Consider the following 25920-nt stretch of genomic DNA (forward strand, 5'->3'; position numbering starts at 1 on the left):
CACCACTCAGAAAACGAGTAAAAAAGGCCAATGCTTCAGCTTAAGATCGCATACATACACCAGACATCTTAACTTTTTTCTATCACAATATAGGTCTCGTTTCATGATATGTAGTGCTTCCCACACATAAGATACATTAACAGCCACCTAAGCGTACTGCACATTTTATGTCAAATTCATTTTATCTATCATTTATTTATCAATCCAAAAAAGAGACACATGGCATTATAATAATTGATATATTACACAAGTGTCCACATACACATTTTGTCTTGACATAGTAGGAAAACCACAGGTGTTACTAATAGCAGTGCCCCAGTAAGCCATGACAGTGTGACAGTGAGCCAGTATGCACAATACCAGAACCCTGAAACTGAATCAGCTAAATGGAATTCAGCCTTCATTAAAGTGGAAATAGACAACTTTTTTGCTTTAACTTTTCATTATGAAGTAAACATTGATTGCACAGTGTAATGGCTATAGAATAATGACACCATCCCATATAGATTGGTTCCCTATAAGCCTGGCTTTCACTATGCTATTCTGTCTGCCACCGGGCACGATTTCTCCCGGAAAAATGAAGGCTCGATTTACAGCGCTAACCTCTTTCTATTGTCTTATTGCTATATGATGAATGTGGAATATTGCACAGGCAAATCTGAAGACACACTACTTATATCTGCATACGCTACGTTTTAGTTGCATTGTATGCTACCTGAATAAACTTGTCTTTTGATTTCTAGAGGGCTTTTCCTTCCATTAGCTACGATAGCTAATGCATTTCGCTTTACTCAACACATACTAAAGATTTTCTATCTGCTTTCATGTCTCCATTATAGATTAAATGAATGAACAAACTCATGCTTTTTCTCCTAATGTTTTCTTCTAACTTGTTTCTGCGAAGCAATAACGCTACTAAAACTATGTTATTACTATGCAATGCACATCATTACATTAGCTTTTGCCTGTTCCCAAATTCAATATAAAATGGTGACAATTTCAATTTACCTCTTCAGTGAACATGCTTCTTTCTTCTGTCTTATTTCCAAAGTGGTGTTGATCATTTCTTGACGGAGCAAGGCTCTGAGGAAAACGGAAAGCGGTGTCTTTGTGACAGCGCCACAAACAATAATACCATTTGGAAACGCTGGGGTGAAAAGTTGTCTGTTTCCACTTTAATTTTATTATTTACACCTGTGCTTTTGTGTCAAAATATCAAAATAGCATCTGTTTAAAAGGCCTGTTGTCACTACTGTGCACCCCCCCCCTGACTTCACCCCAAGTATATTTCTGACTCATGGGGAACACTGATGTTCAAATGAGCACTTCAGGAACCCATTGGGTGTGCAGGATAACAGAGATTTGTAGGCTCGACATAATTAAAACGTTGAGTAATTGTACCAAAAATGTTTGTATTCACATTGCAGCCATTTAGCTACCACTGCTAATCAGTGTGACTTACAATAAGTAACAACAGTTACAAACATTAAAGATCTGGACCTGTGACCTCAACTTCTACTACTGCTCCATTTGAAACCACCTGCTGATGCACTACAGCTTGCCTGTACAGCAGAGTGTGCTCTTTGGGGCGAAGGCTGATTGGTCAAAAAAAGGAGAAATTCACTTAAGCTAAAAACACACTGTAGTCTCAACCCTCAACTGAAGAGCATTTGGAAGTGACTGCCATTGGTTCGCTGTCCCTTTAAATAACTTTAAGACCTTTTTTCTCTTCTCTTCCTCCCTCCCCTGAGGTTTATCACTGTGACTCTTCTCTCTTCCATCTTTCCCCCCTCTCTCGCTCTTTCTCACACACACACACACACACACACACACACACACACACACACACACGCCGGCAGTGTGGCTGGCAACTACAAAGCAGTTAGCCAAGCATCTCTTGGCTCTGTGCAGAGAGAATAAGACGCTCTCATTACTGCCTTTAAAAAGCTCTTGCCCTAACAAAATCCACTGTAGACCCAGACACCGGTACAGAAAGTCACAGGAAAGATTCAAGGAGTTAAAGGCTACTTTTCCCCTTACAACTCAATTCTGTGTGTGCGTGTGCATGTCTGTGGTTGATGGTTTCTGCCCCCCCCCCCCGTTCCCCTTTCCTGTTCCTCTTTAATGTCATAGGGCTGGCTCATATGACCTTGAGCAGCAGCGTTGACACGGCAAGAGCGAGAGCTGCCTAGCCTGCGGGCGCCCTTGAACTGGATCTGCAAGACAAAAAAAAAAAAAACTTCAGGCGGCCTGATAGACATCTCAGCCCTCCTCCCAGCCCCCCCATCTATCCTCCCCCTTTCTCCTCAGCTCTTTTATTCAATCTACGCCACTCCTTATCTGTTCCCCCTGGTGGGAAGAGATTTATCAGGATGCTGTATCTTTAACCTCTCTATCAGATAGAGATAGAAACAGAATTTCAAAATGTCTGACCGGCCTGCACAGATTTATTTTTAAACCACCACCTCCTCCTCCTCCTCCTCCTTCATGCACAAGCCCCGTGCCATTTCAGGAAAGGGGATTGGGGGAGGGGGGGCTTTATGGAATACACCTGTGTGATGAGATCGCCATCCACTCCAGAGGTGGTGTTTACGTACAAGGAAATTCCAGACTGTTTTTCCTCGCTGCTCTGCTCTGAGCCATTGGCACAAAGTGACCTGTGGCTTCAAAACAAATATCCCAGCCTCTGTTCCAAGGATGAGCGTCGGCTTACCGGCCAATCAAGCTTCTCTGACTAAGAGGGGGTGGCGCCTCAGACCCAGTGTTTTGACAGGTTGATGATGACCTGCTGGGTCCCAGTGAAGACCTCAGATTTTCAAAAGAAAAACACCATGGTCCATAGTCCAAAGTTTAGCTCTGCACTGTCAAACACTGCTCTTGCATTAGAGCTGAGCCAGTCTACTGTAAAAGCACAAAGAAGGGTTTTATCATAATGCAAATATTGCGGCACCCTCCCTGTGACTGCGACTCAGGCCACCAAGGTTCAAGTAATACAGTAAATATTTGCATTGCCCTGTTAGAAGCAATGTGTTTTTAACATAATGCGAATACACTGCAGAATAATGTGTGTGTGCGGAGGACTGTATTAGAGGTTTGGACACTCTGAGACCGGCCTAGCCCTCCTACTGGTTCTCTTCATGCCTGACCTTTCAAAACTGTAATGTTATCACATGTCATATGCAGGCCTGCTGGAAACCATCTGCTAAAGGCACTGTGGTGGCTCCCTATCACCAAAAAAATAAAAAGGATAAAAAGAAAAAAAAAAAACCCAACACACACACACACACACACACACACACACAACACTGGCTGGAGTGGCCAAGTACTGGTTCGGACTGGTTTACTGCCCAGCATGCCTCACCTTCACACACACAAACACACACATAGAAAGACAGACGGTGACATGCATACACCCCCTCAGAGGCTGTTGTTGAGCGACATGAGCCATGAGCAGTCTCCTCAATTAGCGTTAAGGGGCTTTCGCACAGAGACATCAAGTTCTGGGGCTAAGAATAACATTAGACAGGTCTGCTGCCCGGCAGTAGCAGGGCTCGGGAGCTGCGGCACTGTAGAGAGCCGGGTGTGTGTACTAACTGGAGTGTTGCTGCTAATCCGATCCCCCGCAATGTTTAGCCCCACCTTGGGATATTATGTTATGTTTGTTAGTGTGACACCTTGGCTAATAAGGCTGTTTTTACACAAAATGAAACCAATATGATTAACATTAGTCAGGACTGATATAGGGAAAGAAAAAAAGACACAACGTCTAATGAACGTTTGCTTTTAAATCCCTCCCATCAAAAGCTAAAATCTAGTTTTCATATCAGGGAGATGGGTGTGTTGAAATATTAAAAGGCACAAAGGAGCCCAAAGACTTGGTTGTGGAGGAACCACAGTGTCCTGGGAGATTCATTACAGGCAGATTTGTTCCACATAGTGAAATATGAGTGAGCTCTACTGCCTGAAAATTGCATCGCTCCATAAGCAGACCCCAATGCAAGAATAAGCCCCGATTTTCAGTTCTGAGGTCTTAGCTCAATACAACAGAGCACAGCAATTATTTGTAAGGAGGAGATCAAACCCAGTGTTTATCCCGCTTTGTCTGTCTGGGACACAGTAGGACGGCACAAAGAATATGAGACAACAAATGATGGCACAGACCCACTTGAAATCAACAACAAAAAAAATATATGGTGACTGTGGATAATCCGTGTCTTGTTCTAACATAAGATCAACAATCGGATCTGGTCTGGTTTAGCCAGCACTGCAGCAATATTGGGGTTCCTTGGAAAAGTTGACCGGAATGAGTTAAATAAAAGCTTTTTTTTTTTTTTTTTAAGTCAGAAAAAATCTCATGAGGGCTCATGTAAGCAAATTATCTATTCACATGTCTGGCTCTGGCACTGATGATATGCAAAGAGGTCACTGTAACTGAATACGCATCTGTATTGCTCATCTCTAAACCACAGTTGAACTTGGTACAGTAAATAACCTGACCTGAATAAAGTCGAGAAAATCTGGGCGAAAGCGTTCTATATTTAGTAAACAGTAACCCGCGTGTCAGAGAAAGAGAAATGTGAAAAGATCCTTTACTTAAAAGCCTGTGTGGCTCGGGCTTTGAGCTTGTCAGGTCTGACTGCAGTAATCAAACGCTATTACTGGAGACTGAGAGGGGAAGAGAGGAACTTATAGGAGGTGGCAGTGCTTCAGAGACTCCTGCACTACTGTAAGGCTTATATGTGCGTGTGTTTTTTGAAGTGTGGGGCTGGGGAGTGAGGAGAGGCCTCAGTGCTCAGCTTGGGGCGTATAAGCTATGGTTCATTTGCAGCTTTTCTCCCCAGTATGACAAGCCGTTTACAAGACGTAGCCTCTGCTGCTGACCCAGTTCTGAGTGGCTGCGTCTCGCGACAAGGCCCTGCCTCCCCATCAGGCCCTGCTCTCGTCTAACTGACGATAACACCGCCACCCTCTGCCTCCGTGAACTGTGGGAAAAAAAATAGGTCGCCCTGACCCACTTTTCTTCTTATTTTTTTTTTCTCCCCTCCCTAAGATCGTGCAACGAGTTCTGCAGAGCATGATCGAGGGAGACAGTAAAAGGGAGAATGAGAGGGAAACAAAGAAGAAGAAGAAAAGAAGTTTAAAAAAAAGGCAGACTCAGAGGCTTCTCTGTGATGAGTCCCTGCATTTTGGCGAAACGTTCCTCTGGCCTTTGGAATCGAGGCGACCCTTATCAGTTGGCCTGCTGTATGTTTGGCAAAACCCCTCCCACGTCTTGATACAACAACTGCTCCCGAGGTTAACACCATCTACAGGCCTCACCAGTCCACCCCACCTCCTAATTTCTACATCTCCTCTTCTAGGTGGCCATTATCTCATGTCTTACTCAGAATGTTAAATGGGATCCCCTGCCTTATTTAAACACAGACGTACACACTGCTTTTTGCAGTCATTTAACACCCATGAAGGTATGACATGTCATCCAGCCAGAAAAATTAAGAGCCTTTCTTGGCTAAGGGAGATATTACGGGGCTAGCTGGGCTGGGAGCTGCCCTAATGCCTGGTAGCATGACACTGTCCCCCCCCCCCTCAAATGCCTCCGTGTGGGTTAGGACAGCTCATGATATATCTCAGATCACGCAGGGTGCTCTCATGCAAACCCTTCCCACATTAAGCTGCGCTCCCGCATGCATTGCTTTTGTAATCTCTCCATACATTGACCACGGCTCTCATTGACGAGCACGTTCCTCTGACAACAGCTGAGAGTATCATTCATTTATAAAACAGATAGTCTGTTCTGCAACGCCCTTTGTATCAGTGTTGGATTCCAGTTTGAAGCCATTTTGAAATACCTAATCAACGCACACCTTTGACTGCTAATTTAAATATTAATGCGCCAGCCAAAAATCATCACTCCTCACTCACTGGAGCCTCGGTGTCGCTTAGCAACCTTTGTTTAGCTTCTGTTCAAGAGCTATATTTGTAGGAGCGAGAGTGACATTTAATTATTACCTTTTAAAAACCTTTTACCTTTAAAGAGACTTATTGAACTGAACAATTCTACTTCAGCTACCTCGTCTTTCACAGCAGTAGTAAGCTCCTCGTCACTATTCATTACAGTGATTTTACACATCTAGCCCTCCTGAAACCACAGCATGACTTGTGACATGACATGATTTACAAAATTTGGCTACACAGACCTCTTACAAATAGACTGTCAAATAGCTCTCCGAACATTAGTGTGCCTTATGTTAGCACCCCAGTGTCACACAGTTCGCCCGTACAAGAACATTAGTCCCACCAGATGCTAGCGCCTACATGTGTTTGTGTGTGTACTCATTTGCATCAGCCACAGTTTGACACTCCACTTTAAAAACCAGAGGAGGGGTGACCTACCGCTAAACTCTCACCAGCCCGGTGCTAAGCCCCTGCGTGCTAATGGTGACCTAGTGCACACGGACATGTTGGTGCCTCAGACACGAGTCATGAAGCCCGCTGCTCCACACCCTGCAAAAGTGGTGGAGCTGCGCTGCAGCTTACTTTTATGTGTTAAGGGCAGCAAATATGACCAGAGACAGTGAGAAAATGGCTGTTGGAGAAAGCAGAATAGGGTGTCAGGCCTCTTTATTCAGCAGGGGCTGGTGGAGGTTCTAGTTCCAGTTAAGGGGGTGGATGTAGGTCAAGCCCTGCCTCCTCATAAGCACAAAGGTCAACGCTGAATGGAAGGGAAGGTGGCTTAGAGAGAAAGAGGCCCTGGATAAACCACCTTCGTCTAGCTCTTGTGCCAGCACAAGCCCCAGACGTGTAAACACAGTTACACAAGCACACAGCTCCTCTGTGCTAACCCTAGGTGTGTGTGTGTGTGTGTGTGTACGTGTGTGTGGGTGTATGTGCAAAAAAAAAAAAAAAAAAGATCTCACACATTATACAAGTTTTACTGTAGCTTCCATTACCTTTTATAACACAAACAAGGCTTAACATAAAATGACATATGAGTTAGCAACACTGTTGTGCTACTCTCTTTGGACATAATACAGTTATACAAGAGGAGCACCTCTGATGGGCGAAGGCTGAAAGTCAACATCCAAATGATACAAGCTACAGGTTCCTCTAGGCTCCTTTGTGTGTGTGAGCTAAAGGTGTATCCAGGCGGGCAGCAATTGATGTCTGATTTTAAATGTCAAATCCTAGCAGGCGATCGCCCTTATTTTAGTTGTGTCTAACAAGACAACTCTCTGCACATAATCAAGAAAGCTGATGAGGTGTTGGGACCACAGGGGAGAGCAGTGCGCTAACGATGCCAGGATTTGGAGTTTGATTCCCACTGGGGCCATCCGTGATTTAAAAAAATAAATAAAAAAATATAAAAGAGTCTGATAAACAAGCACTGAATTAAAATTTCAATATTTATCAAAGTTGGTTAAAGTTGATTATAAAAAAATAAAGTAAGGACACTCTCAAGCTAAAAAGTTTGAAAATTACAATGAGCTTTAACAGCTCTTTCATGTAATAGATACAGGACATATGCTTATCTGGATCACTTATCTCCCCTATTAAAGCCTCTCCATCCATCCTGACAATGGCAACAGTCTTGTATTATGCCTTCCTCCTTCCAGCACACGATCAGTTGGTTTTATTAAAGCTGAAGAATATGGTATGTCTCAGCCTTTCCTCTAATAACACTACAGTGAGATGAGAAGCGCAGTATTGGAGAATTAATGACACTTGGCTCCATAGAGAGTAAAGAAAACATTTCTGTGAAAACAAGACTGGAAATTAGTCTTTGCTTCTTCATATAGTTGCCCTAAACCCTGTGGGCAGTCTGGATGCGTTTCATGTCAGACACCGTATTACATTCGTATCAGGGGGTAGCTTAACGGATGACATTATGGGCCGTTTTTCATCACATGGCAAAATGCCCTTTTATTTTGCTGAATTCCATTTTATTCATTCCATTTTGCATTTTTATGGTACATTACATTGTATCATTTTGATGTTACATTTCAGTTGTGGTTTAAGATTCACTAAATTGTAAACTGTTACCCTTACACTGGGATTTAAGGAACAGATAAAAACACAGTCTTATATTCTGTCTTAACACATGCTATATGGAAACATGGCATCATAATAAAAGCACCTGTGGGACCTCCCTCGGATTGCCCAGTTCTACAACTATAGTATTAGTAGCATAACTATAATATTCTGAAAAAGTGAAAAGTGATCGAATCGTTTGTAGAAAGACTGTCATTTGGCATTTGGCTTTTATTTATTGATTTAATTTTTACATCAGTGTTGTTACTTTATATTTTGCATACTGGTTTTATGGTTTTTCTTAAGATTGTTTTTGTCATTATTAATTTGTTTTTATTACTAACATGATCCTTCATATTCATGTTTTTACTACGTTGTTTTGTTTCCCTTGTGAAGCACTTTGAGCTACATTCTGTTATGAAAGGTGCTATATAAATAAAGTTTATTATTATTATTGTTATTATTATTGTTATTATTATTATTATTATTATTATTATTATTATCATCATATGTATTATTGCATGTTTTAACAAAGTGGGCCGGGATCCTGATTTACCCAGCCATATGTTAAACATATCCAGGGGGCAGAAATCTTAACGTACTAGCATAAAAATACTCTGAAGCAGAGACAGTAGCGTGCTCTAAAGCGAGACAGTGAGCCAGCATGGTTTAAACAGCGGGGCAGCTGTAGGGAGTGAGTGAAGGCAACTGCAATAACACAAACCCTAGCAGCCAGCTCACTCTGGACATGAATCACTCTGGACATGAAACGACCTTTCCCTGACATATGCTGGTATTAGTGATTAAGAATTGAGAGGATGACTAAACCTGCTCAGTTCGTCACCACAGTCAAACAGGGTGGAAACTTGTGGTCTGCCATTCCAAATTCAGATAGGGCCAAGGATCGCTGGAGCCACGACTCTTTCTGACACGACCTTGACCCTGAAGTGATTACACAATTAAAAAGGTGGCATACAAATAAAAGTTATTATTATTATTATTAATTGAATGACAACCCCTGCAGATGCATGCATGCCTGTGGCGTGTGTCTCCACCCCCTCACCCTCATAGACATACAAGGTCAGGAGAGAGGATAGGGGGTGAGGCTGCGTGAAGGGTGTCACATGATTGGATCTCCTTCTGGAGAGTTACTTAAAAAGGCCCTCAGCAATCAGGTCAAGGTCACGCTTTAGCCTTAATGCCACAGGAAAAGAGAGAAGTCTGCGAATGTGTGTGTGTGTGTGTGTGTGTATGGAAGAGTGCACAAAGACAGAAAGGGGGTGCTACGTACTCCTCTACATGTTCAGCAGTCCTGGGTCCTTGACAACTTGAAAACACAAGCTATGATTCTATTAGCTGTATTAATCTTCCTGCTTAGTGGACACTTTTATTCAAAGTCACTTACACAATTATCACTCTTGCACATCTCTTTCCATTTCTACAGCTGGATATTTACTGGAGGAATCCAGGTTAATTGCCTTTGCTCAAGGGCAGAGGGTGAGCAGAGTATGAGCCAGCAATCTTATGGTCACCAGTCCATTTTCCCAAAGTAATAGGTCATATGGCTGCCTCAAGTCATCAGCCCAGCGCTCTCCATCTCCTCTCAAAAGGCCTCTGTACTACTGGGCGCCTTCTAACACAGTTATGAGAAGGCTGTACTTCTGAACCACACACTTTTGGTCTGTTTACCCGGCTCTAGTGAGGACGCACTGAATAACGGCACCTTACTAATGGATTTAAAAGTGGGCTGGAGGTTCACAAAAGGACAGCATGTTTCAGAAATTCAAGAGACCACTCTCAGTGAAAGAGGGGGACTGCGGTTATGCCAAATGTCCTCAGTCCTTGCTTTGTGATGTGGGAGTGTATTTATTTTTTAATTTAGAGATGTGCCACTTATTTAACCATGTTCTGTTAAAAGATGTTTATTGAAAGTGCAATGAGTCATTTATGTATTCATTGACAAATTTAAAATGGAGTGAAGGGAATCTGTAATGTCAGAGCCATTACAAGGCTGGTCTTTATCCATCTTAGAAGACAGACTCTAATGGAATATTATTTTAAACAAACGACAAATCAACTAGCTTGGAATAACATGCAAAAAATAAGGTATTTCAAGGGGGATTCAGTGGCATTCCTCTATTGGAAACCCGAGATAATGTGCTGCAGATCTATCTGAACTCACATAGCTCCGACTCTCCACGGCCACCCGCACAGGTCCCTTGTTGCCCAGCAACAATTCAGCTCATCACTAGAAGCCAAAAAGTTACACAATTACAGTTCAAGCCAAAAGAGGATTTGGGGTGTGCAGCATGTAACATCATTCAGCAAGTTATATCCAGCGTCTATAAGATGTGGGTCTGAATGAATGAGGAAGTGGGGAAACCCCAGCTCTTGCATTTTCCACATATCCTGCAAAGCCAAGCAATGTGAAAGTATGCAAGTGTTCACAGGGTTACACTGAAAATAACCCAAATATTGACAGTAGAATGGTGTACTATGAACTCTGAAGTGCTGTAGCACTGATGGCATAAAAGAGCAGCTCTGAGGTACAAAGTTTAATGATGCCTGAATTTCCCCGAACTTCACCCGTTTCGCAATGGAAATAAATCTCAGTGACACAACCTCGCAGCATATATTGCATATGCATCCCCCGCTCCCTCTCGTCCTCCCTCCCTCCCTCCCTCCCCTGTCGTCCAGTGCAATATATCCATCATTCATTCATAAATTCTGAAAACTCCTCTTTAGTTAATTGCCTGGGAAAATTTAATTTCAAACGAAAGCTTTTAAAAGAGAAAGATATAATTAAGTTGCAGGGATCGCTCTGCCCCCTCCTTGTCCAGGGGGGGCCGAGGGGACATGTGCTGCGAGCTGTGCAGCTCTGCACCGCACTGCTCCGTGTCAGGGAAGTCATACACCCATGTTTAAAGCAGAACGTTACGTAAAGCCTCCCCCTCTGCACAGGCTTACTGCACCAGACGCTGTGTCCTTGCCTGGGCTGCTCAAGGTTCCCAAAAGGACAGGCTGCTAAGAAGTTGGGAAGGACGGGGCCCTGTGATAGCCTGCAAAGAGAGGGAGGGAGGGAGTGGGGAGGGAGCTGCTGCCTGTGACAGCTTTGGACTTTGAATTCAGCGCCAGACAGGCTCATGCATCAATCCCTCAACTTACAAAGACAAGTCACTAACCTTGACGAGGCCAGGGACTCTTCAGGAATGAGTGGCATTTTCACTTAGCCCCAGCTTCTCCCCTGCACTCCTGCCACATAACCTGGTTAAAATAAGACACAGTTGAATAGCAGCCGACCTCAGTCTCTGGACTTAGTGACCCATTGTTCTAGCCTTTAACCCTTAGGCTTCTTAGAACATGCCAGGGACATATGCAATAATACATTTGGAGGCAACACAAATAGCATTTAGTACACAAGGTGCAGTAGCCTTGTCTGATGCCTGTCAGAAGCGGTTTTGTTTGAGCGAGGCATGATGCAAGCTCTTGTGAATCCATGTTTGCTATGATCCTTGGGATCAACGACTGTATTATCACAGACTTAATTACGTACATCCTCTGACTGTTGCAGCTAAACAATTGCAACAAAAGCTACAACCATGCAGACAAGTATCTGCCGTCTCCATCCTTTGTATTCCTCTGTAAGAAAACAAGGCCGACACTCTCTATCACAGGCTGGGTATTCCTCCTATCTATGAGCATCTGTCCTCATTCCCCTCGCAGACCGCTCACTCTGTCACGCCTGTGACATTGGCCTGTTTGTGGCAAAGCAGAGACCTTCCCCTCGTCTGACTGCAGCATCCTGGCAGCACACTCACCACAATGGTGGAGAAACCTTCCTACTGCACCTCTACAGCCCGGGGGCAGCAGCTCTGCTACAGGAGCAAGCGAGGCAGAGAGGCAGAGAAGGAGGGAAGGAGCGAGGAAGGGAGTCAGTTCCACTCCGCTCCTCTGCTGTGACCACACCAGCCCGGCCAGCAAAAGAGTCAGCTCCTCTCACATCACCCAGGAGGTCTGCTGCTCCACGCTACATCTCCTCAGTCTTTACTTCACGTCTCAGAGGAGAGGGAGATTGGAAATTTGGTGTTGAGCTGGTAGCTCTGTTACCACAGTACAAGGTAGCCTGATGCTGTTTCGCTGCTCTGCTTAATTGATCGGCACAGTTAGGCTTCCACAGCTGTTGTTTTTGAAACGGACTGATGCTTCACGTGGGTAACGTGTAATTTATTTGACCTGCAATATCTTTCTCTTTTGGGTCCCCCTCCCATTTAGAGAGCAATTTCAGCAAAGTCTAAATAATTCACAGAAATTGCAATCAGCAGCGATCAATCGGAGGAGATAATTGAGGGGCCTGTCATTGCACCAAGGCCAAGGTGAAGTGTGAAGGCAGAGGGGCGGCGACTTGGAGGTGAGGGTAAAGGGGGAGGAGGAGGAGGAGGAGGTGGGAGGGGAGTCATTCAACAGATGAGCTCTGGCTAGTATAGCTCTCAGAGGTTGCAGCGGAGGCGTCCATCTTTCTTCCTCGCATTTCGTCATTCCAGCTCGCATCCAGGAGCGATGGCTGTAAAGACGCATTTAGCAGTTCCTGCCTTGTCATCAAAATGAGTCCCATTGACTTTGGTTGCCTTCTGTTCACGACAGAAGCACCAACAGGAGCCGGAGTGATTGTCTCTGAATGAGATAGTGCTGCTATAACTGAAAGCCCTTACTAAACTCTATCTTCTAAGCAGCACACGGTGGGAATAGGCTAAAACTGCCCACACAGTGATCTTATTTCAGAAAGCAAAACTGACTTCAATAGATTTCTGACGCGGTCTCATTCTTTGGGTATTCTGAGAAACTATACTAAAATGCCATATAATCAGTAAACAGCAAGTTCCCACATGCCTCCTCATGTATCTGCCTAACTAATTTAAGATGGCTTAGAATAGTGGAGCTCCACTGGTAGTTTGAATGTCTGTATTGTATTTTAATTTTTTATTCAATTTTGATGCCTTCAGTTCTTCAGTCGCTACATCAGTCTGTGGGTGTACATCTTAAATCACTCAAGCCATGACATTTTGGCCTTGTCTTCGTCATATTTCAAGACATTTTCTATTCCACTTTTTTCTTTTGTGTATTTGAAATCCATTGAGAGATAAGAGGTGTGGAGGAGGAGGCACAGAGAAGAGTCAAGATACTAAGGAGTGCCAATGCCCTCTTAATAGGAAGATACTGAAAGGTGATCATTTCAAACACCTTGATCAAGAGCAACATTGACTAATCTTGTACTGTGGTTTTGTATTGCCAATTTGAGATTAATGTTTTAGTCCGCCGATTAAATTTACAGCATAATTGTTGCGGTGTAAATCTCTGCCCAATAACAGCAGTAGTATTGAGTATTGTTATTAGTGCAGAGTGTCTACTGAATAAACAAACAATAAAGAGAACACTAAAATGATTTGGCTTAATGCATGCTCCACACAATATTATAGAGCCCAAACAATTGGAGAAATGAGCTTGTAGCCAAAAGGTCTCTGGGTTGAATCCTCAGTGGGCTGACAAAGTACGGGCCTGTAAGTAGATGAGAAATGCACTTCTGTTCCTCAATATCTACTGTCAAAGTGCCCTTGAACAATGTTCGGTGGCCAACAACACAAGTTCTGGGCAGCTCCCAGGTCTATAATAAATCAAAAACTCTGCAGTAAATGCACGACACTTGTTCTGGTAGATTGCACATTAGTTTGTTTTTTGCAGAGTATCTCAGCAATCAAAAAGCAGGATGTCGCCCTCAATTTTGTCTGCCCTGTGTCTCATGCTTTTGTGACTGACAGATTTACAAACAGTGGGGTTTGAGTTGGCACAGTGGTAGTAGTTAGAGAGGCTGTTAGTAGAGATAAGTGCCTGGGCAGGTACTCCTGCATCTGTGGAGTCATCCTATATGAAAATATTATCATATGAAATACTATTACATCACATTTTTTTAAAAGATAAAGGAAAGTCACTAAGTGGGAACAAGCAGTGTCGTTCTGTTATTACTCAATATGTTTTTTTTATGCTATAACAAAATACATCATCTATAAAACACGTGCAAAAAAAGATGTGGAGAACACACCTGCATGAGCACAATCACACACACACACGTCAAAACATGCCACTCGCATACAGCAGCAGTGGTGTTTTGATGGCAGATAAGATTTGCTGTCATGAAAGGCAGCGAGTGGATAAGAGAGTAGAGTGCAGAGTCCAGTCTTGTGACTGCTCAGCAGCCTTGACATCATTTGCATTTGGCCATTTGAATGTCCTCTGGTTCTGTTGCAGACTACTGCAAATCACTCAACAGCAGCTCCCTGGACAATAGCAGATGGCCCAGTCAAACCAAGCTACATCCAATACATGGGATCCTTTGAGTTGCAGCACGCTGGCCAGACCACTCAAACAAAAGTATTTTTTTAAAGTGCAACTTTAAAGTTGAGCTATAAATGTGCAGGTTTTAGTCATCTATGGCAAAAGAGGACAAGCTGAACTACCTTGAACATCTTGTGTAAGTTCAGGTCAAATAATTAAGCAGCTTAAATGCTCAACAAAAGAAAGGCTAAAAGGCAGACCCCCAGACACAGACAGTATTTAGAAGGCTTTGGAAAAGTTTGACTTTTCTAAAGCCTTCTAAATACCACATTACTTTATATTGTTAGTCTATGTTACAGTGGTTCTGTGAAAGGTAGCACATTAACTGAACACATATTTATTGTATCCTCCTATTACGACATCCAAACAGGTTGCTGCTAGGAAGCTTTGTAAATTGCACTTTTAGAAGCTGAACTGAAGATGTACTCTGCCCTCTTTCCTGTAACTCGCAGCAAACTTCAGCCCCTGACCTTTTGCCTCCACACTGATCCAAAGTCCAATGAAGCAATAGGACATTTCAGGAAAAGGAACACCAACGCAAAGGCCATTCAAAAAGCCTCCCTGGCAGTTACTGAAAAACATCCAAGTCTTTGAACTCTATCAAAACATATCTGACATGATGACACAGTGATGTGACAGGCTGCAACAGACCAACTTCAACCAACTGCGTTTCGGTCTGCAGCCTGAACTATTATCCTTCCAGAAACTTGGAGGGGCCGGCCAGCGGTTACAGACAAGTAGATTTTGTTAGGATGTGGTGTAGGTACAAGGCAAAACAAAATAACCATTAGTGGGGATCATTACCTAAGCCATGAATCCAGATCATGGCTGTTTACAGTGCATTAATAGGCCATATGTTACCTTCAGACAGATCAGTGTTTTGTAACATTTTTAACTCCCTTCCTACCTGTATTCACTGTGCATGCTCAGGGGTTAGTGCCACTGACTTCCCCTGAGTGGCAATGCAATGTTAAAAACAGAAAATGGCACTGAAGACAGCATACAAATATATGCAGGGGAAACGTAAGACTCTCTGACATGAATACAATTTAAAATAACAGCTCACAGTGAAGCACCAGCAGCCTGATGCATCCAGGACAAGGCTATATTTTAACACCTGGGAAACCCTATGGATGACTCAAGCTCAACATATAACTACACTTCAGTCCTTTTCAAGGCCTTGAGGGTCATTTAACAACCTTAAAAAGATCTTTTAAAGGAGCAGGACTTGCCAATAGTAATTTAAAGAACAGTGCAGCTGTGAAGTGTTTCCCATTGGTGGCGCTAAAACGGCTTCAAAACAGGAGGCTGCCTACTGTTTTGACCCAATGTGATGAACCACATTAGCTGTGGCTAACGTTACATTACAAGTCATTTGACATGGACGCATACAGTGCGTATTGTTATTAAATTAGCCCACGGGGTGACATTATTCATTCAGTGTTCACATGGACAGTGTGTGACAGTAGCCGAAAATACACTTCGAAAATGAGCAGAACGGTTCCATTTGCTCCAGCTGCGGTGGCTCCGTGGATGAGGATAAATGAACTAGAACTGACATTCATTCCAGCAGATTTCTACACAGATAAATACCTCTATTGCAGGCCTTATGTACTGTTCATATAGTAGCCAGGGAACACATCCAGCGGCCGTTATTACTGAACGACATTGTGGCTAAAACAGAAGCCTACAGCCCCGCACACAGCCAGCTCTATTCTCCACTTCTTTATGCAGCGTTTTCAGCGCTATATCCATATGCGCCTCCGCTCGCCTTACGACACACACACACACACACACACACACACACACACACACACAGCCTTTCCTATCCCCGCAAAAAAACACGTTAGAATCTAGTAGGCTACAGTCCACGACACCGCGACCCATATGCGCACCCGGGTATTTTTCGCCTCCAGTAGTCATTTTAATTCTCCACATATGACAGTGCGTTTATGTACGGCACGTAGAGCCCCTACCTGCGTTGTCCACCCCACAGTCAGCCGGAGAGGCGCATCGTTACTACTCGACAGGAGGAGGCAAATCCAATGAAAATGGTCGCATCCGTCTTGACACTCTTGGCAGGAAACACAAATGGCGAGGCAGGCCTTAAAAAAAATCAAAATTTTAGTCCAAAAAAAAATGCCTCGGTTTTTTTTTTTTTGGGGTTTTTTTTTTTTGGTGCTGCGGCTGCGATCTGGCTGAGGTGTGTAGCGCGTAGTCTGTGGGAATTGTTTATTCTCAGAGTCCCCTAGCTGTGGAGAAGTGAGCGGAGACTGCCACACTCCTCCTACTCCGCCTGCCGCTGACACCACCCTTAAAGGAACAAGCCTCCACTCAGCTGCTGCACACACTCCCACTGCTAACGATAATAATGACAATAATAATAATAATAATAATAATAATAATAATAATAATAATAATAATGTGCATTAATGGGCAGTTATTTGGCAACATTCGTTATGTTCATTTAGTTGTTATTAACCATAACTAACTATTTTTGTACGTTTTCATTGTAATTTATTTCATTTTTATTGTTAATAGTTCCTAGTTCCACTTGTAGCAAAAGCTATTGACAGGGACTCTACCATTAGTAGTGGCAGCAGTTTGCTGTATTTTAGCACTTTTGTGAAACACAACAATATCCAAAAAGTGCTTTGAAGTAAAAATCAAGGAAGGTGATTTTGAAAGTTCTTGGGTTTATAGAATAACTTAAAGGGGCATTCCACCAATTGTACGCATAGTGTTTAGTATACTTGCCAGGCTCTGGAGGAACTTTCGAAAGTCTAAAAAAGTTACCCCGATGACATCAGAGATCAAAGCCTGGGTTGCAGACTGGGGCACGGGGTTTGAAAGACTTGAGCATTTTTCCAGGCAGGGGAAGTTCAAAGAAAGATGCTATTAAGTTGCATTATGGGAAACGTTTCACCCATAGTAAGGCCTAAAAATCTGAATATCTCGAATCTATTTTGACTATTTGTTTTATTAATGTGACTCTCACAAGTCTCCCAACTATGTGGAAGTGCAATACTAAATCACTAGAGTGGTCCTTAAAGACTGCATATTTTTAGGGTCTGCTCAAATCTAAAATTTACTGTAACCTGAATATTAATGTCATATACATGACTTATTGTAATGGAGGATCATCCTAAACCCACTTTTCTTTTTATTTCTGGAATAGAGACTGCTCTCCTTCGTTGGGCCAACATAAAACACATTGTTTATTATACCAAAGTTAGTACCTTTATACATAATCTCCACATTTTTTTGTTTTATAATTAACAGTCAAATGCCAATTAATGGGCAGTCGGAAATCAGAAACCTTAATGGAGTCTATACAATAATCCCTTAACCTATCCCCTTATAAAAAAGGCAGGTTAATAAAATGGCCTTTCAGTAAAATGAAGAATTAAGTAAGAAGTGCCCCAACCAACCTTTTAGTCAGCATCTCTAAACAAATCATTAGGCCTCTCCTTGGATGGGGTCCAAAATATGAGAGTTAAAAGAATATATCTGCCACAGTACTGGAGATTTACTACCTGCCTCAGCACACAGTAACCCAGTGGAGAAAATGAACAACATCAACGCCATCGAGGTGCCCTTGAACAAGGCACTGAGGCAGCTCCCAGGTGTGAACGTGTGTCACTAAAGTGTGAAGCAGGGCGCCGTTCGCAAACAGCAGATGTGCCTGTGGAAACCTTTTAAACTACTTTAAAAAAAAAAATCACTTCATGTTTTTCTGTCGTCATTATGAAGAAATGGTTTCCACGTTAGACCACGGTAGTGTAAATCTAAAGTCATGATTGTGCACCAAATGTTTCCAAATAACTGTTTTCTTTTCTTTTCTGACATCTTGTGCTAATCTGTGCTATCAGGTCCACTGGCCTGCAGTCTGTCTTCGCAACCTGGCCTTGAACAAAATGTCTCTAAGGACCTGGGGAACATCAGAGTTCTCATGAATAAGAACACAACAACATAACCTACTTCCACCCATCCCTGTCTCTGTTTCCCTTTTCAAATCCAGGATGGGGGGTAGTGTACTTGTGCGTTAGAGACAGTGTGTGTGTGTGTGTGTGTGGGTAGCTCCTCCTCCTCCCACTGCTCTGCTATCATGTCATGCTGTGTTATTGGCCACTTGTATTCAGCCAGTTAGATACTGTGCCTTCTAACCTGCTGTAACCCCACCGTGGTGTTTAAACAATAATTCAGTTCATTGCCAGTAATATAAACAGAGGCGGCACTCAACATGTCAGTCAGGTAAATTGGATAGTTTTCTTTTACAAGGCTGTTGTTCACAATAGGTGTGACCTGCAATTTGCATTTTGAGTACAACAGCAGTTAAAAGTCTGATCAAAGTCCTCGCCAAAGTGCTATTCATAAAAAGTTGATGTTGCCACGTTTATTGTTGTTGTCTGATTGCACCACGAGTGCTGCTCAGGACATTAATTTTGTGTTCGGCCTCAAGTTAGATGAGCAGCCTGGCTCAGCAATTTGGATGGTATCTCACCTTGTAACCTCTGAACTGGAGTGACCTTTCATCTTTGAACTTTGACCCCGAATGCCACATAAATGGAGATACAATATCCTCCCTTTCATTCCTTCCCCCAACCAGAACGGGCTGAACTTTGCCCCTGAAGCTTTCCACAGAAATGTGGTTCAGGAAACTCTGTCCTTTGACCTGAAGCATAGGGACAGATTGTGGCTAACAAAAAAAGTCTGAGGCCTTTTTTGAAAACATTGTGTCATGATTTTATTTATGTATGTGATTTAACAACATTCTGTGAGGAACTGTGGAAAAAAGGTTGGTTACAGATGTTAACAAGCTGGTCGCAGTGTTTGGCTTACAGCTGTGGCTAGTGACAAAAGAAGTGAAGAAAATGGAAAAAAGTGTGTCGCATTATAAAACGGAAGGTCGTTAGGAAACGGACTTTGCTGTTTCACATGACTGACTTTTTACAGTCTTGTTAACACAGTGTCGTATTAAGTGCTGGAGTGGGATTTTGTCACTGAACAGCTGTAGAGTACAGTGAAAATGTTTTTCTTTTGACAACAAACAAAGAGGGACCAGTGAAAGGCATAATTCAAAACTTTAAAAAACAAACGAGTCATATCCTCACGCAGAATATTGTTTCTCTAATTAAACGACTTCAGACTTCCTAGCTAAGTAAAACAAAATAAGTATTTTGTGAAGCAACATAACTAAAAGCAGAAATGCTTCAGTTGACAAGCATATTTCAAAACTGTGCACTGTTTGATCTGTATAATGATGCAATATAGCTAATTCATCTGTGACTCACCTTTCATGTCAGCAAGAGTTCACAGAGCGGTTTCTGGGGCAGATCATTAGTCAAATCTTTGGATGGGATATGCCGATTTGATTTGTTCCTCCATCCAGGAATAGTGTAATCTGACCCCTGTCCTCTTCAAAATTGGTTTTCTGTACACTTAGGTAAAGAAAAAAAAACTAGATGGAAAACATATGAATGTGTGGGCAGAGGTCAGCGCTGCAGTGGTGTTCTCTTGGCCCAGTAGTGCAAACAGAGGAGAGTTTAGATTCAGACGCCTGATTGTCTAAGAGGGAGGGAGCCGGAGTGTCAGCAGACATTAACCCTCCACCTTTGACCTCTACTCCCCAGTTTCAGCCGCAGTGTCTCCCAAGGTTCGGAGTGAAGGAAGGCCCTCTTGGGCAGAAGGCAGGTGCGAGCTGCAGTGGGAGGGTCCACTGGAAGTCACACCATACTGTAACCTTTGAACTGGAATGAGTATGGAATGGTTGTGACATTCCTCACGTATACAGCTGCAGAGAAGGTTCTACTACAACCATGTGATGCAGCAAAACCTGCCCACAGAGAGACAGATGTGGCATATTTGGATCCTTCGACTGTTTTGCTCGAATAAAACCCTGCTGACGCCACATATTTAATTCAACAAAGCAAATAAAGGATTAAATAGGTAAATCTCTATTCATTTTCAAAAGTAACTGTGACAAGGTCAACGCCTGAACTTGCCAAACATTGAACAACATCATGAAAGTGGCATCTTTGTACAGCCTTGTGATGGGTGGATTATTCATTAATGAGTGAAACTGTCTTTATTGGTGCAACAAACTATGGACAGAGAAGAAAATGCATGACCTCTGTTCAAAATAAACAGACAAGAGTGATTATGACTGGATTATGGCAGACATGCTAAACAGCCATCTCAGTGGTCTCAGTAAATATTCCACTTTTGTCCTTGAAGTGTGTCAGGGAGATAAAACTGTGTCTGATAGACAAGATAGATAATTCCAGTACAACACAGCGCTGCGCTAAGAGAGGAGATACGTGAATGTCACAGCTGCCACTGTCAGAAAAGGTGTGCCAAACTACTGATTCAAAATGATGACCCCCCTCTCTCCCATTTCACATTATTTTCTCATCAGACTCACAATCAGTACGTTCTGTGAGTTATTTAAGTATGCGCTGCCAAGAAAAGTGCTCCAGGAAAGCAACATTATATTTGACTGAGGTCATCATGGGACACTGAGAAATGTCTTCTGGGGTATTGACGTTCAGACAGTTGATACTACGGTCACTGTCCAGGTATTTCAGTGTTATTTAGTGCAGCAGCTCCGTGTTGAGTTTCTCTGGAGAGCCAATGATCTGATTGAAAGGATTCACACTCTGAGCAGCGCCCCGCGAAGGGATATCATGATGTTGGCCTCACAATAGGGATGGTGTCTGCTTTCCCATTCAACAGTTTCTTCAGTCTGCTACCGGCGCAGAGAAGAATAGGCTTAATAAACACCTATGGTTTCCAAAAAAAAAAAAAAAAAAATCTCCAGGCCATCCTGCCTGGAGCTGTTTTGTTAAGGTGTGACTGTGAAACTGCTGAGATGTTATTCAATAGTCTGCATGACCTGAACGCACATGGCAAGTTTAGAGTTCCAAAAAGGACATCCTCACTTATTAAAACTGTTCATTTCATCATTTTGCTTTTACCCGGCAAAGCAAATGTTCTGCCAGGGAATCAATTGTAAGGCTGCTGACAGCAGTGGGAATGTTTACATCTCCCTACGCCTGTCCTCATATCTAATGCTTAACCCATAACCACTTGCTCTGAAATAGAAAAATCAAGAGGAATTTTGGAGTTGTTTTTGGATAACTGTCAAAGTACGGGAAAACAGGTCACTGCGTAAGCGTGGCTGCCTCTGTGTGAGAGCATGGTGTTTGTGTGTGTGTGTGTGTGTGTGTGTGTGTGAGAGAGAGAGGCACAGTCCACGCGTGTGAATAGGAACGCAGGCAAGACTAGGTCGACTCCTGTGTGGGTGAGCTGCCTCGCGTCCCCCTGTACATGCACTGGCCCTGCATCTTGTTGACCTAGTTGGTGCTCTTTGACTAATCCCTCTCGGTTCTGCGGGTGGTCTGGGAGGAGCTCTCCTCCAGTTTCCTCTGCATTTGAATATCAGATGGCAAAGGCGGGGCCTCGTGGAAAAAAACCCCATCTCTGAACTGCCAAGGGATTTGACTGGAGCGCCTGCCAACACAACACGCAATGTTTTTTTAGTGCTCCCTGCACCTCCTCTCGTATGCTATCACAAGTCTTCTTCATTCATCCACTTGTCAGACATAAAAGGCACCCATATTTTTTTGCCCATATTGACCCACTGGTTCAAAGTGACACTGATACTTTCATTGTGTTTTTGTGTCCGAGTGTGTTTGTGTTTTTTCCTGAGCGATTAGAGGCTGGGTTGTAGTCCTGATCACGTAGCCATCCACATTATTCAGCTATCAGTGCTGGTCTCTCAGCTTACATATGTAACACACAGCTGACATGCTCTCCTCTTGTATGAGGTTTTATTACTTATGTTTGGGTGATCCAATTACTCTTTCACCTTGTGGTTTATGGCTCTTCTAACCCACTCATTCACTCAGTATGGGCCATTTGCAAGCATAATGAGTCACAGATATACTGTTAAAACAACTTCAGAGTGATGTTCGGCTGGGAGTGAAAGTGTCAAAACAAGCCTTTGTTTAAAGCCATTGCCAAGTTTCTGCCATTGTTTTTTTTTTTTTGATATGATGGTGGACAAATACTGTATAATGTGAATATTTGTTTAACATGTGTGGGACAAATGAAGCAGCAGAGCAACGACTAATCCGTAGTCAAAGCTGCTGTGTTGATGCTGGTTTTACACTGGACGAGCTGCTTTGTTTGACTGAGGCTTTACTGGGAGGACACAGCGGGGGCTGAGCTGAAGAGTCAAATATCAGGGACAGATGCACCTTACTGTCCCTGCTGCACTCTTACACATGCACTCTCTCTCTCACACACACACACACACACACAGATGGTGGTGAGCGAGGACAGTGAAAACACAGCTCAGTGTCCCTGGGCCCTCGTCCTTCCTCCACCCATCCACCACCAGCCGTTCCCACGGGGCCGTTAACATCCTATTGACCCTGCTCACTCATTATCAGATCAGCATGGAACACACTGGGGCACTTTAACCCACTCTGTATACACATACACACATCCTCACACTCCACACGCACACACTGGTTGCAGATTACTCTGCTCTCAAAACAGTATTTTGGCCCCGTGCTTCATAGCAACCCTTCAAACCCACAGTAGGGCACTAAGCTAGCTCCAGCGATTACTCTTCAGTGGCGTTGCGTTGCGACAGAGTGCTCAACCAGGAGCTCAACGCCCACTGCTGCGTCTCCTCCACAGATGCTGGTGAGTCCCGTGGGGCAGCCACGGCTTCCCAGCATGCCCCCGCTGATTGTCAGTAAACGAGTTGACATAAATGTAGTGTGGCTACTAATGAGCTGCCAACCAAGAACCGCTGTCAGCTCCTTAAGACCTGTCAATATACGATAAGACGGAGGCTGATTTTAGCTCATTACACCAAGACGTCTAACAATAGATTAAAGCATAAATTCACAGTATTTTGTTCATTTGAAGGCCAAATCATCAGCCTGGAAAATATCTCACAGACATTAGAATGCAGTGTGGACATGTGTAGTCTGTGACGGCCCCTTCTACCACTTGAAATTCATGACAGGTCCGAGGTAGTGTGATACTCATGTAGGCACAAAGCCTGCACATCTAATGTTTATTGATAGCAAAGCCTACATAGGCTGTTATTATTTCAAGGCAGTATGGGGAAGGCTTAGTTTCAGTGTCTGCATGTGTGTGCGCGTGTGCTGCCTGTGTGTATGTGTACACGGCCTCAATGTTTGTTTGTGTCACACAAAAAACAGATTAGTGAAAACACTGAGGTAAAATAAGCAGCCTGACCTTGCTCTGAAACTGAAAGGCAATCCTCTGAATGATCCGCGGGTCAGTAGCTTTGTCCTTCAGACAGTTAAAGTCTATCCTTCTCATCCCCTCCCTCCCCTCGCCTGTCTCACTGTTTCCTCCTCTCTCCCTCTCTCCCTTTGCCTTTCTTCTACAGTAGTTACATTCACGTTAAATCCCTCTTTTTCTGCACCTTATGTAAAACTTATTCTCCTGTATTCTCTATTCTTGCAAAACTGTCTGTCTTAATGTGGCACACACACACACACACACACACACATACACACACACACACAGACAAATGCATTCAGAACTCTTGATATGCATGTCATCTTTTCATGTCTGGTCTTTGAGCACGGCTGTTTGTGTTATTTCAAGACGTGATTGTTCCTCATGACAAGCCGTGATGGCACTGATGTGTCTGATCTGCCGCTACACCTCAAAGGCAGACGAGCAAGACGCAAAGGCGGCAGCAGATACTACCAGCCATATTAAAGACTTCCCCCGCAAACTCTTTGAGCTGTGAAATGTTTGACGCTTTAAGAGCGTAGCCAAAGCAGGTTGCCAGGTGAGCGCTGGCAACCTGCTCTCCCTCCATCCCTTCATGTATAGGATGCCTGAACAGTTTACGGCATTCACTGGAAATTGGAAGTGTGTCAGCAAGTTCCAGATGTCAGTTATGCAATGTCTAATTACAGCGAGAAGCATGGCTTGTTGTGTTACTTAGCAAGTGTGTGTGTTTGTCTGTGTCTGTGCACGTTTAGGTGTCAGCTCACTGGAGCTTATGTTTAAAATGGACAGACTTGTATTTATGTCAAACATGGGGGCCATCACTTGAATGGCCTATTGCATTTTAAGTTTGATGTAAATTGTATTCAAACAATTGCGGTACATTATTTTTAGTATTCATTTTGGTGTGCATGTTTGTGCACGGCAAAACTTTCACAAGTCATCGTCTTGGCTCAAGGTGCTGTGAAACTGAAAGGAAAGCCCAATCAACAACTGCGTGAGTGTTATTTTTCCCCACCGAGCAGCTGAATGACTTTGGGGCCAAACCCACAGGATATACTGTGCAAGATCAAACTAATCAACTGTACGTATATGAACAACTGCTCCCAATTGTGCCTTTATTAATTTATTGATCAGGGACAGCGGTCACAACACAGTAATTAACATCAGTCTGATGTAAATGTGGCTGATTTGTTTAAAACCAGGAGTGTCAGCAAAACCGAAAGCTTGAAACAGCAAACATGCCTCAGTAATTATGTGTGGTAACTTTTTTTTTTCTTGTAAGTTACCTTAATTACAAATCTGACATTTGTGGTTTTTAGTGACATGTCTTGACAACTAATGAATTGCTATTAAATTTGGTTCAGACATTGATGTTCCCCTCAGGATGAATTGTAATATCTTTGGTAATCCCTTAACGTTTCACCTAGCTCCATCAGAAAGTCAAGATTTTAATTTATACCAATTATTTGCTTTATGCCTAAATACCTGAAGAAGTAATGGCACTCCCATCAGCCTCAGCTGCACTTTGTGTTTATAGTGCTAACTAACTAACTAGCAGGCTAACATGCTAAACTAAGATTGTGAACATGGTAAACATTATACCTGCAAAACCTCAGCATGCACTAGTTCAGGTGTTAGTTTAGGTTTGATAACTTCATTTGTTTCCAACGCACTTTCTCTTGTCCACTAGTGTCAGGTGTCAGAGGATACAAGAATGTTCTAAAACAAGTCCGTTTGCACTTGAAATGAATAAAAGATGATTTGTTGAGATTTGTTTGTTACTATTAAAATACTGGATATTTGCAGAACCTTAGTAGCCTTTTAAAACATATTTCCAGTAATTGGGAACTGATACCAGTGACTGTATCGCAGATTAAATTGGTGACCCCCTCCCTCATGTCCCAGTCTGGCCAGACAGACGTTTCTTTTTCTAACCGTGACCTTTAGCTGTGTCGGGTCCGCCTTCTGCCCACAAGAATAGCCCTGTGTGGACTATCACAAACAGAAGGCATCCGTCACTTTGAAATGCATAAAACAAAAACTGACACCGTATAGAGCAGGCATGTGCTACTGCATGAGGCATTTGTTGAGCAGGAAATCATATTCAATAGAGAAACAAAGCAGTTTTTCCTGTAGACTTCTTCGAACAAAGTTAAAGTGATGAGTGTTGATCAAATACAGGTTGTCACTGTGGTTATAAATACAGCTGTGTGT

At 43.1% G+C, this 25920-nt stretch overlaps 1 protein-coding gene across 6 annotated transcripts in view; it reads right to left on the bottom strand.

Moving 5' to 3' along the window:
• The window catches only part of nrip1b (nuclear receptor interacting protein 1b), a 39222-nt gene extending 19289 nt beyond the window's left edge, over window positions 1–19933 (bottom strand). Inside the window, exons 1-2 of one of the 6 annotated variants that reach the window (XM_044222004.1) lie at window positions 19710–19933; window positions 16392–16520 (exon numbers count right to left, since the gene is read on the bottom strand). The gene's annotated coding sequence lies outside the window, so the exon portion shown is untranslated. Of the gene's footprint in view, window positions 1–1008; window positions 1033–2149; window positions 2217–11210; window positions 11293–16391; window positions 16699–19709 lie in introns of those variants that run through there. The other 5 variants (XM_044222005.1, XM_044222006.1, XM_044222007.1 and 2 more) reach the window with 5 other exon arrangements.
• Between the last annotated feature and the right edge of the window lie 5987 nt (window positions 19934–25920).

The sequence above is a fragment of the Siniperca chuatsi genome, linkage group LG14, assembly GCF_020085105.1.
Source record: "Siniperca chuatsi isolate FFG_IHB_CAS linkage group LG14, ASM2008510v1, whole genome shotgun sequence".
Lineage (NCBI taxonomy): Eukaryota > Metazoa > Chordata > Actinopteri > Centrarchiformes > Sinipercidae > Siniperca > Siniperca chuatsi.